The sequence below is a fragment of the Engraulis encrasicolus genome, chromosome 1 (assembly GCF_034702125.1).
Source record: "Engraulis encrasicolus isolate BLACKSEA-1 chromosome 1, IST_EnEncr_1.0, whole genome shotgun sequence".
Classification (NCBI taxonomy): Eukaryota; Metazoa; Chordata; class Actinopteri; order Clupeiformes; family Engraulidae; genus Engraulis; species Engraulis encrasicolus.
Window position 1 is genome coordinate 47,614,839 of NC_085857.1, and position 10,174 is coordinate 47,625,012.

The window sequence follows — 10,174 nt, forward strand, 5'->3', positions numbered from 1 at the left end:
TAGCAGGGTATACTTAAGGCCAGATGTCATAGAATTTATGTGTGCATTTTTTGCCATGTCTACCTCCCATTGTTATGGTCAAATAACTCTAGCTCAGTCTCATCTGACTACAGTATGATTTCCCAAAATGCTTTTAGCTTGTCCAGATAAGCTTTCTGCACAAGTTTAGCAAATTATTTCTGATGGATACACAGGACAGCCTTTTTATGCATCACCCATCCAATGAGATTTTGCCTTCTGAAAAGTATATGCGGAAGGACCCATGTCTAAGTCTGCACTATCAGCAGCTACGGTCTTGTAGTTCTATGGAGGTGTTCTGTAGTGTGACTGTTACCATTTTTACCATCCTTTACCCATGCCTTTTTAACCATTTCTCAGCAAACTACATTTTTCCGTTCACGAGTACCATTCCTGTGGCTTTCCATGCTTTCCACTGCGTCTAAATGCGCATTCTATCCGCGAGAATCAGTATCCCGTCCGATCCTTTTCAGCCCATACATTCCAATTGGAGCTCGTTGACAGCACGGTCACGCCCACACAGAAAGTATACTCAAGTTCTATTTTCAAGTTACAGAACATACTTGTTCGGGCTCCAAATCGGCAGCCCGTCCTTGCGCTGCACTGACACCACGCTTTGATGTGAAAGGAATCTTCTGTTTTCCTGTTTTGTAACCATTTCGGACTGAGGATGGACGTTTCGCCTGCGCCGTGTGTTTGCCGTGTGAGTGAACCGTGATAGTGCAGCAAATTACATTCATTAGAGGGAGGAACAGAAAGTTAATAGAGCATAAACAAATGTTGCTTTCTTACTGCCCACTGAGTAACTCCCCCCTTTTTTGTTCCTACAACTCCCTGATTGGATTTCATGTTATGAGGATGATGGCTTTGATTGCTTGTTTTTAGTTTTGTTTTTGTGTTCACTAAAATAGATTAAAAGTAGAATAATAGAATAAAAAGTTAATCACAAACTAGAAATGCATTCTCACAGAAAATGCTGGAAGCGGGCTTGCCTTTTGGGGCAGAGATGAAACAAAGTACTATTGAGAAAACAAAGCTAAAAGAAATCTTGGAAAAACTCCATCCACCCAGTCAGAAGTTATGGGCCAAACAATTCAGCCATCTTGGATTCAGCCATCTTGAAAGTGTTGTAGCTCTGCGTTTTGGGGATATACTAAATGACATACATGGTATTTTAAGTTGGCTAAGGAACACTGCATATGATATAATTTTGAAAATCAACATGGCTTCGAGCGGGATTCGAACTCACAACCTCCATATCTGTAATCCAACCCCTTTGCCATTGATATTAAATGACATACAATACATGATATTTGAAGTTGGCTAAGGAACACTGCATATGATATCATTTTGAAAATCAACATGGCTTCGACTGGGGTTCGAACCTCCAACCCCCATATCCCTAATTCAGCACATTTGCCATTCATACTAAATGACATACATGGCATTTTAAGTTGGCCAAGGAACACTGCATATGATATCATTTTGAAAATCAACATGGCTTTGACTGGGATTCGAACCCCCAACCTCCATATCTGTAATCCAGCACATTTGCCATGCATACTAAATGACATACATGGCATTTTAAGTTGGCCAAGGAACACTGCATATGATATAATTTTGAAAATCAACATGGCTTTGACTGGGTTTCGAACCCCCAACCTCAATATCTGTAATTCAGCACATTTGCCATCCATACTAAATGATATACATGGCATTTTAAGTCGGCCAAGGAACGCTGCATATGATATAATTTAGAAAATCAACATGGCTTTGACTGGGATTCGAACCCCCAACCTCCATATCTGTAATCCAGCACATTTGCCATGCATACTAAATGACATACATGGCATTTTAAGTTGGCCAAGGAACACTGCATATGATATAATTTTGAAAATCAACATGGCTTTGACTGGGTTTCAAACCCCCAACCTCAATATCTGTAATTCAGCACATTTGCCATCCATACTAATTGACATACATGGCATTTTAAGTTGGCCAAGGAACACTGCATATGATATAATTTTGAAAATCAACATGGCTTCGACTGGGGTTCGAACCCCCAAACTCCATATCTGTAATTCAGCACATTTGCCATTCATACTAAATGACATACATGGCATTTTAAGTCGGCCAAGGAACGCTGCATATGATATAATTTTGAAAATCAACATGGCTTTGACTGGGGTTCGAACCCCCAACCTCCATATCTGTAATTCAGCACATTTGCCATCGATACTTAATGACATACATGGTATTTTAACCTGGCTAAGGAACACTGCATATGATATAATTTTGAAAATCAGCATCGCTTCAAGTGGGATTCGAACTCTCAACCTCCATATCTCTAATCCAGCACATTTGCCATTGATAATAAATGACATACATGGCATTTTAAGTTGGCCAAGGAACAGTGCATATGATATAATTTTGAAAATCAACATGGCTTCGGGTGGGCTTCGAACCCTCAACCTCCATATCTCTAACCCAGCAGCATGCATTACCACTAAGCCAAGCAGCTAGCTGTCATGCACAGTCCAGCAAGACTATTATTACATTGCAATGCAGAGCTGAACACAGACTTCTAGAATGGTTCCTCGCACCTGCTCGTTAAGAATAGAATCTTGAGACAGTGACAGTTGAAATGGAACACTTCACTGGCTGCACCTGTTGTGATTGACTGAAAGACAGTTAGTATTGAGCTCTAAACTGGGGAGAAAATGAGAATGAGTTTTTTGTCTTTACAACATCGTTGTAAAAAAACTAAAAGGAGTTGGCACGTGTCCTTTTCACAGATCGGAGTCATGCTTGTGATCTCTCTAACAGTCTTTGAATGAAGTTTATAGGTTACATTTTTCAGGCACAAATGGACCTCCGTGTGGGACATGCGCTGATCTCTTGAAAAATGCCCTTTTCGAAAGACTGGGATTCTCCATAGAGCCAGGCCTGTTTTTTTTACAAACCTGCCATTTAAAAAGTATTGGGAGTTGGGAAATGAAACTTTCACAATTTGGAGACATCCCATAGAGCTCGCTAACAACGCGTCAACTAAACTTCTAGGTGAAAGTGTTGATGTTTTATGACCGAAAAAGCCTCCTACACTCTAATCTCTAGAGTGGCGGAATTTTGGTTCATGGAGGTTCCACCACTATTTTCAATGGGGACCCAGGCTTTCACAAAATCGCCAAAAACGGGAAAACGACAAGAGACACGGAGAAGCCTATAACTATACGCGATCTCCAAGCCGAGCCGGTCGTTTCAGTGTTTGAACGGTGTCTCTATCTCGAAAGGCCTAGGAGGAGATCCATTTTCTATTTTTACTGTCCCCCTGCACAAGAACGATAATAACTAGAAATGCATTCTCACAGAAAATGCTGGAAGCGGGCTTGCCTTTTGGGGCAGAGATGAAACAAAGTACTATTGAGAAAACAAAGCTAAAAGAAATCTTGGAAAAACTCCATCCACCCAGTCAGAAGTTATGGGCCAAACAATTCAGCCATCTTGGATTCAGCCATCTTAAAAGTGTTGTAGCTCTGCGTTTTGGGGATATACTAAATGACATAGATGGTATTTTAAGTTGGCTAAGGAACACTGCATATGATATAATTTTGAAAATCAACATGGCTTCGAGCGGGATTAGAACTCACAACCTCCATATCTGTAATCCAACCCCTTTGCCATTGATATTAAATGACATACAATACATGATATTTGAAGTTGGCTAAGGAACACTGCATATGATATAATTTTGAAAATCAACATGGCTTCGACTGGGGTTCGAACCTCCAACCCCCATATCCCTAATTCAGCACATTTGCCATTCATACTAAATGACATACATGGCATTTTAAGTTGGCCAAGGAACACTGCATATGATTAAATTTTGAAAGTCAACATGGCTTTGACTGGGATTCGAACCCCCAACCTCCATATCTGTAATCCAGCACATTTGCCATGCATACTAAATGACATACATGGCATTTTAAGTTGGCCAAGGAACACTGCATATGATGTAATTTTGAAAATCAACATGGCTTTGACTGGGTTTCGAACCCCCAACCTCAATATCTGTAATTCAGCACATTTGCCATCCATACTAAATGATATACATGGGTCATTCCACGCCAAATCTCCGAATCATCCCGCACGACCATCTTAGATTTGGCAGAAAAAAATCAAGGAGGTTCACAAACGTCCCAATAGGAAAAGTGCAAAATTATAGCTCTCAACTCCTCATAGTTTTGTCATTAAAAATGTTTTTGTCAGGTACCCCCCTCACTCGTTTGGAACAGATTTCTCAGAGAGCCCACTTTCAGAGTGTTGTATCTAAAAAACTACTTTAAGTAGGTCCTTATGAATTTCAAGGGGTAACATTTGGAACATGTACTTGTGAAATGTGGATTTTCACACATCCTCTTGTCATTTACCACTGTTTTCTGGGGGCTTAAAGTTGCTTGAAAAATTCTCACCTTTGAATTTGTGGGCATCTTTGAAGGACTGTGGTAAGTGCAGTTTTAAAGACAGAGGTTTGATATGGACAATGTATGTTCCCAACCATTCTGTGCATGTTGTGTTGAAAGACTGATCTTCTGTGATGAACAGTTTAGAAGATATGAAGTATTTAAAATGGAAAATCTGAATCTTGGTGCCATCTTTGCCACGTTATTTAAAAAAAAATGTCACGACTCACCACCATATTATCAACAGTTTTGGAAAGATTAGATGTCTGTTCTTAACATATCCAAAAACTGGGATGGTATTCTGCCTCATTTGGTCACAATGTTTTTTTAAAAACCCACTGTTGTGTGACTTCCACTGCTCCTATGAAAACCTGATATTGGGGGGCAACTTTGCCATGCTATACCAAAACAATGACAGCAATCATCACAATGAACTGAACAGTTTTGGAAAGATAGGATGTCTGTTTGTAACATATCCAAAAACTGGGATGGTGTTCTGCATCAATGTCTTGTAATGACTCTTGAAAAACCCTTTGCTGTTGCATCAGCAGCTCCTGCGAAAATGCCTAAGTCACATGAATTACCAGGGACGGAGCTATAAGGGGACAAGCAGGGTATATGTCCAGGGCCCTCCTGAATTTGTGGTAGGGGCCATGATCATGATCAATCTATTTGGGCTGACACTGTGAATGACAGGCAGTTTGACTTGGGCATTTTTGATACAAGAAATATGACTTGAGTATTTTTGAAGCACACAATAAGAAACAGTTGAGTGATTTATATACCATTATTATTTTTCTTTTTCTTTTAGCTTTTAGGTAACTACATATTTTGGTAACTAAATGTTCGTGAATTAAAGGTTATGGCCATGTCTTTAAATCTCAACACTGTAGGATTTAACATTTTTCTATTATACCGTAAAGTAAGTCTTGAATTGCAGTAGTAATACATTAATTGTATCATTCTGATTGGTAAAGTAGCATTGTTAACACATTGTCTTGATACAGGATGTTTGCCAAACTTTATTTCAGCATATGACTTTTATTAATAAAATACTTTCAACGGTAAAGATATTTTAATATTTAACTTTGATACATTTTGAATATCCCATCACCTCTACAACTTTACTCTGTTAATAGAGATGCATATCAACTAATTAAGCACACAGACCTTTGCCATGGTCCAATACAATGCGCTAGGTTCCTCGGTCATGGTTAGGACTGGGGCGGGGCCAAGTTCTATGAACAGGTCACCTTTGTCATGGTTTTTTTGGGGGGGTGGGACACTTTTATTATCATAGAGAAGAGAAAAAACAGTGATGATACAAAAGGAGGAGACTGTTCGTAAGGAGGTAACCTGACTAAACAGCTGTCCTGCCCCTCTAATCACCATGACTGCGCTACCCTGAACATGGTGCTAGACCACTGCTACACTAGCTGAATGCTCATCAAGGGTCAACTCTGTCACAGAGCTGAGCAATGCAAGCACCAATGTTTGATGTTCTACATTAATTCTGATGAGTTTGCACAAATGAACATACATGTACACATGGACTGAAACACAAGTCAAATGTAGAAAGAGTTATCACATGACAAAAGATAATATCTCATAAACAATCCAAAATAAACCACAGCAGACCTCAGAACTGCATCAAAGTTGGTAAACAAGTCATTAAAATTTGTTATGAATTGTAATAAAAAGTATTGAGATGTGGTGATAGTCAGGATGTACTTGATTCAAGATCCTCAGGGATGTTTCAGTGATTCAATATTTCATCACTTTATTCCGGTATTTGGTTTTCAGTGCCTAAAGATGAAGTTTACACACGTCTATAACCTTTGATTTACTGGAATGTAGTTACAGAAAAAGCTGGAAAAAAACTCTGTCAACAGCCACTTTTACTTTTTTGCCGTATTATATTGAGTGTGTCGAAAATGCTCAAGTCAAATATCTTGTATCAAAAATGTCTGACTCAAATTGCTCAAGTCATTCACAGTGGCGGAACAATTGCACATAGGGCCTCATGGCAAATACTGGTAGATAGGGCCCCCATGTAGCCTGCAAAGATCAGAGCAGGGGCCCCACCTCAATAGAGCAGCAAGCTGCAGATGTCACACAGCCATTTTTACAAGTCCATTCTTTAAAAATGAGACAGAGCACCACCCCAGTTTTTGGATATGTTAAAAACAGACATTGGGTCTTTCTAAAACTGTAAATGTCATAGTGGTGAGTTCTGTCATTTCTTTTGTATAACATGGCGAAGATGCCACTAATATCAATTTTTCATAGGAGCTATGGAAGTCACCCAACAGTGGGTTTTTGAAAAATCATTGTGACCAAATGAGGCAGAATACCATGACAGTTTTTGGATATGTTAAGAACAGACATCTAATCTTTCCAAAACTGTTGATAATATGGTGGTGAGTCGTGACATTTTTTTTGAATGACATGGCAAAGATGGCACCAAGTTTCAGTTTTTCCATTTTAAAGACTTCATATCTTCTAAACTGGTCATTGCAGAGGATCAGTCTTTCAACACAACATGCACAGAATGGTTGGGAACATACATTGTCCATATCAAACCTCTGTCTTTAAAACTGTGCTTACCACAGTCCTTCAAAGATGGCCACAAATTCAAAGGTGAGAATTTTTCAAGCAACTTTAAGCCCCCAGAAAACGGTGGTAAATGACAAGAGGATGTGTGAAAATTCACATTTCACAAGTACATGTTCCAAATGTTACCCCTTGAAATTTGTAAAGACCTACTTAAAGCAGTTTTTTGGATACAGCAATCTGAAAGTGGGTTCTCTGAGAAGTCTGTTCCAAACGAGTCAGGGGGGTACCTGACAAAAACATTTTTAATGACAAAACTATGAGGAGTTGAGAGCTATAATTTTGCACTTTTCCTATTGGGACGTTTGTGAACCTCCTTGATTTTTTTCGGCCAAATCTGAGATGGTCGTGCGGGATGATTCGGAGATTTGGCGTGGAATGACCCCATGGCATTTTAAGTCGGCCAAGGAACGCTGCATATGATACAATTTAGAAAATCAACATGGCTTCGGGTGAGATTCGAACCCTCAACCTCTATCTCTCTAATGCAGCGGCATGCATTACCACTAAGCCAAGCAGCTAATTGTCATCCATAGTCCAGCAAGACTATATTACATTGCATTGCAGAGCTGAACAATAGACTTCTAGAATGCTTGCTCGCACCTGCTCGTTAAGAATAGAATCTTGAGACAGTGACAGTTGAAATGGAACACTTTATTGGCTGCACCTGTTCTGATTGACTGTAATGGCAGTTAGTATTGTCCTCTAAGCAGAGGCCAGAATGAGAATGAGTTTTTTGTCTTTACAACATCGTTGTAAAAAAACTAAAAGGAGTTGGCACGTGTCCTTTTCACAGATCGGAGTCATGCTTGTGATCTCTCTAACAGTCTTTAAAGAAGAAGTTTATAGGTTAAATTTTTCAGGCACAAATGGACCTCCGTGTGGGACATGCGCTGATCTCTTGAAAAATGCACTTTTCGAAAGACTGGGATTCTCCATAGAGCCAAGTCTGTTTTTTTTTACAAACCTGCCATTTAAAAAGTATTGGGAGTTGGGAGATGAAACTTTGACAATTTGGAGACATCCCATAGAGCTCGCTAACAACGCGTCAACTAAACTTCTAGGTGAAAGTGTTGATGTTTTATGACTGAAAAAGCCTCCTACACTCTAATCTCTAGAGTGGCGGAACTTTGGTTCATGGAGGTTCCACCACTATTTTCAATGGGGACCCAGGCTTTCACAAAATCGCCAAAAACGGGAAAACGACAAGAGACATGGAGAAGCCTATTAGTATACGCGATCTCCAAGCCGAGCCGGTCGTTTTAGTGTTTGAACGGTGTCTCTATCTCGAAAGGCCTAGGAGGAGATCCCTGCACAAGACCAATAATAAAATAATGAAACAGGACTTAGAGATTACTATAAACGGGCCTTGCTCTGCAAGGGCCATGCTCTGCATGGTCCTTGCTCCGCAAGCCCGCTTAATAAAACAGGACTTAGAGATTACTATAAACGGGCCTTGCTCTGCATACCATAGCCCACCTTGTCTCTTCCTGCATCTAGTGAACGTGAAGAAAGCCAGGCCACTCAGCACCATCATCATCACCCACAGGAATAGCGGCAGGGCCACGGTGGAACCTGATGGAACATCTAAACAGTTTTGTTGCAAAACAAAGCAGCCATCATTTTTTACATTTGCATTGAGTTATTGGAAATGACCATCAGAAGTCCTATTACCGTTATCTATGTGTAGTTTCTTGGCATTCACATATTTTGAGAGCATACTTTTTAAAGCTATGTAAAGTGCATTTTGAAATGCAATGCAATGGCATGCCAAATACAAAAATGTCAATTCCCCAAAATGTTGCAAAATGGATACACATCATTTTGAATCTTCATTTTGACTTGAACCCTTAGAGCAGAACCTCTTTTATAACCCTATTGTCATAAAATGGTTATGACCAAGACTTAATCAGTTACAGGTACTTAAGACTCTGCATTGTCATAGCAATTTTGTTATATTATGATGTACCGGTAGTTGAGTATTTTCACCAAAGACCAAATAGGCCCGTTGACAGGCTCATCTGCAGTAAGAGGCTACACTGTTAATGCATGTCCCCTGCTAAACATTTGCCGTTACAAGAATGTGGAGATTTTGCGCATTTGTGTGTGTGTTTGTGTGTGTGTGTGTGCGTGTGTGCGTTTGTGTAGCATGTCATAAGAAAAAGTGATGTGTTGCCTGTGTGTTACCTGCATTCATGACATTGCTGTAATCTGCAGCTTTTGGGTATGAAAAGAAATAGGTTTTTTTTTTTTGACAAATCGCACCCTACATACATACATGTATGGGTTTTTCTTTTTTTTCATAATCACACGTGCATACTGTAACTCTCAAGATAAATTGTGTTTGTGTGTTTGTCTGCGTTGACAATGAGTGAGTGATAGCCAGATACAAATTGATACAACTATTGAAGGATACACCTGTTTTTTTGTGCTTTAGTGTTTTTGTTCTTGTGTTTTCATAATTGCACACACATACTGCACCTGTGTGCACATCCAGTCGTATCTCCTTGAACTTGTCCACGGCAACTTTACAGCCATCGCAGAATGGCTCCTCCACAGCACACCAGTATATCCCAGCATCCTCTCTGGTGACTTTAGCGATGGAAACCAGGAAGTATCTTTCCGTTTTGTTGTCGTAGAGAGAGAATCTCTCTTTGTCTTTTCCTCTTGTCATGGGTTTACATCCAACAGCATTCAGTTTACACATGTACTTCTCCTTGCCTACGTCGATGTCTTCATATTGGCACGTCACTGTAGTGCTTTGTCCAAGATTAGCTGAAAATTTACGGGCATTTTCTTTCACTGGATTTCCTGTGATTATAAAGCACAGTAGAGTACAAATGAGTAAATATTAGTAAATAAGTGAGTAAATATATTGTGGGCTGTAAACTGTGCTGCATTACGGTGGATCGTACGATTAAAAAATATTGCCATTATTCGATTCTTCAAGTTGGATTCGGAGCTGATGACTTATGCACGTCACCACTGCGTCCGAGTGAAGAGAATTGAAAGCCCAACGAAGGAAACTAACATTGTTAGTGCAAACAACAAAAACTGCATTTATGCCTCACCCATGCAAGGCG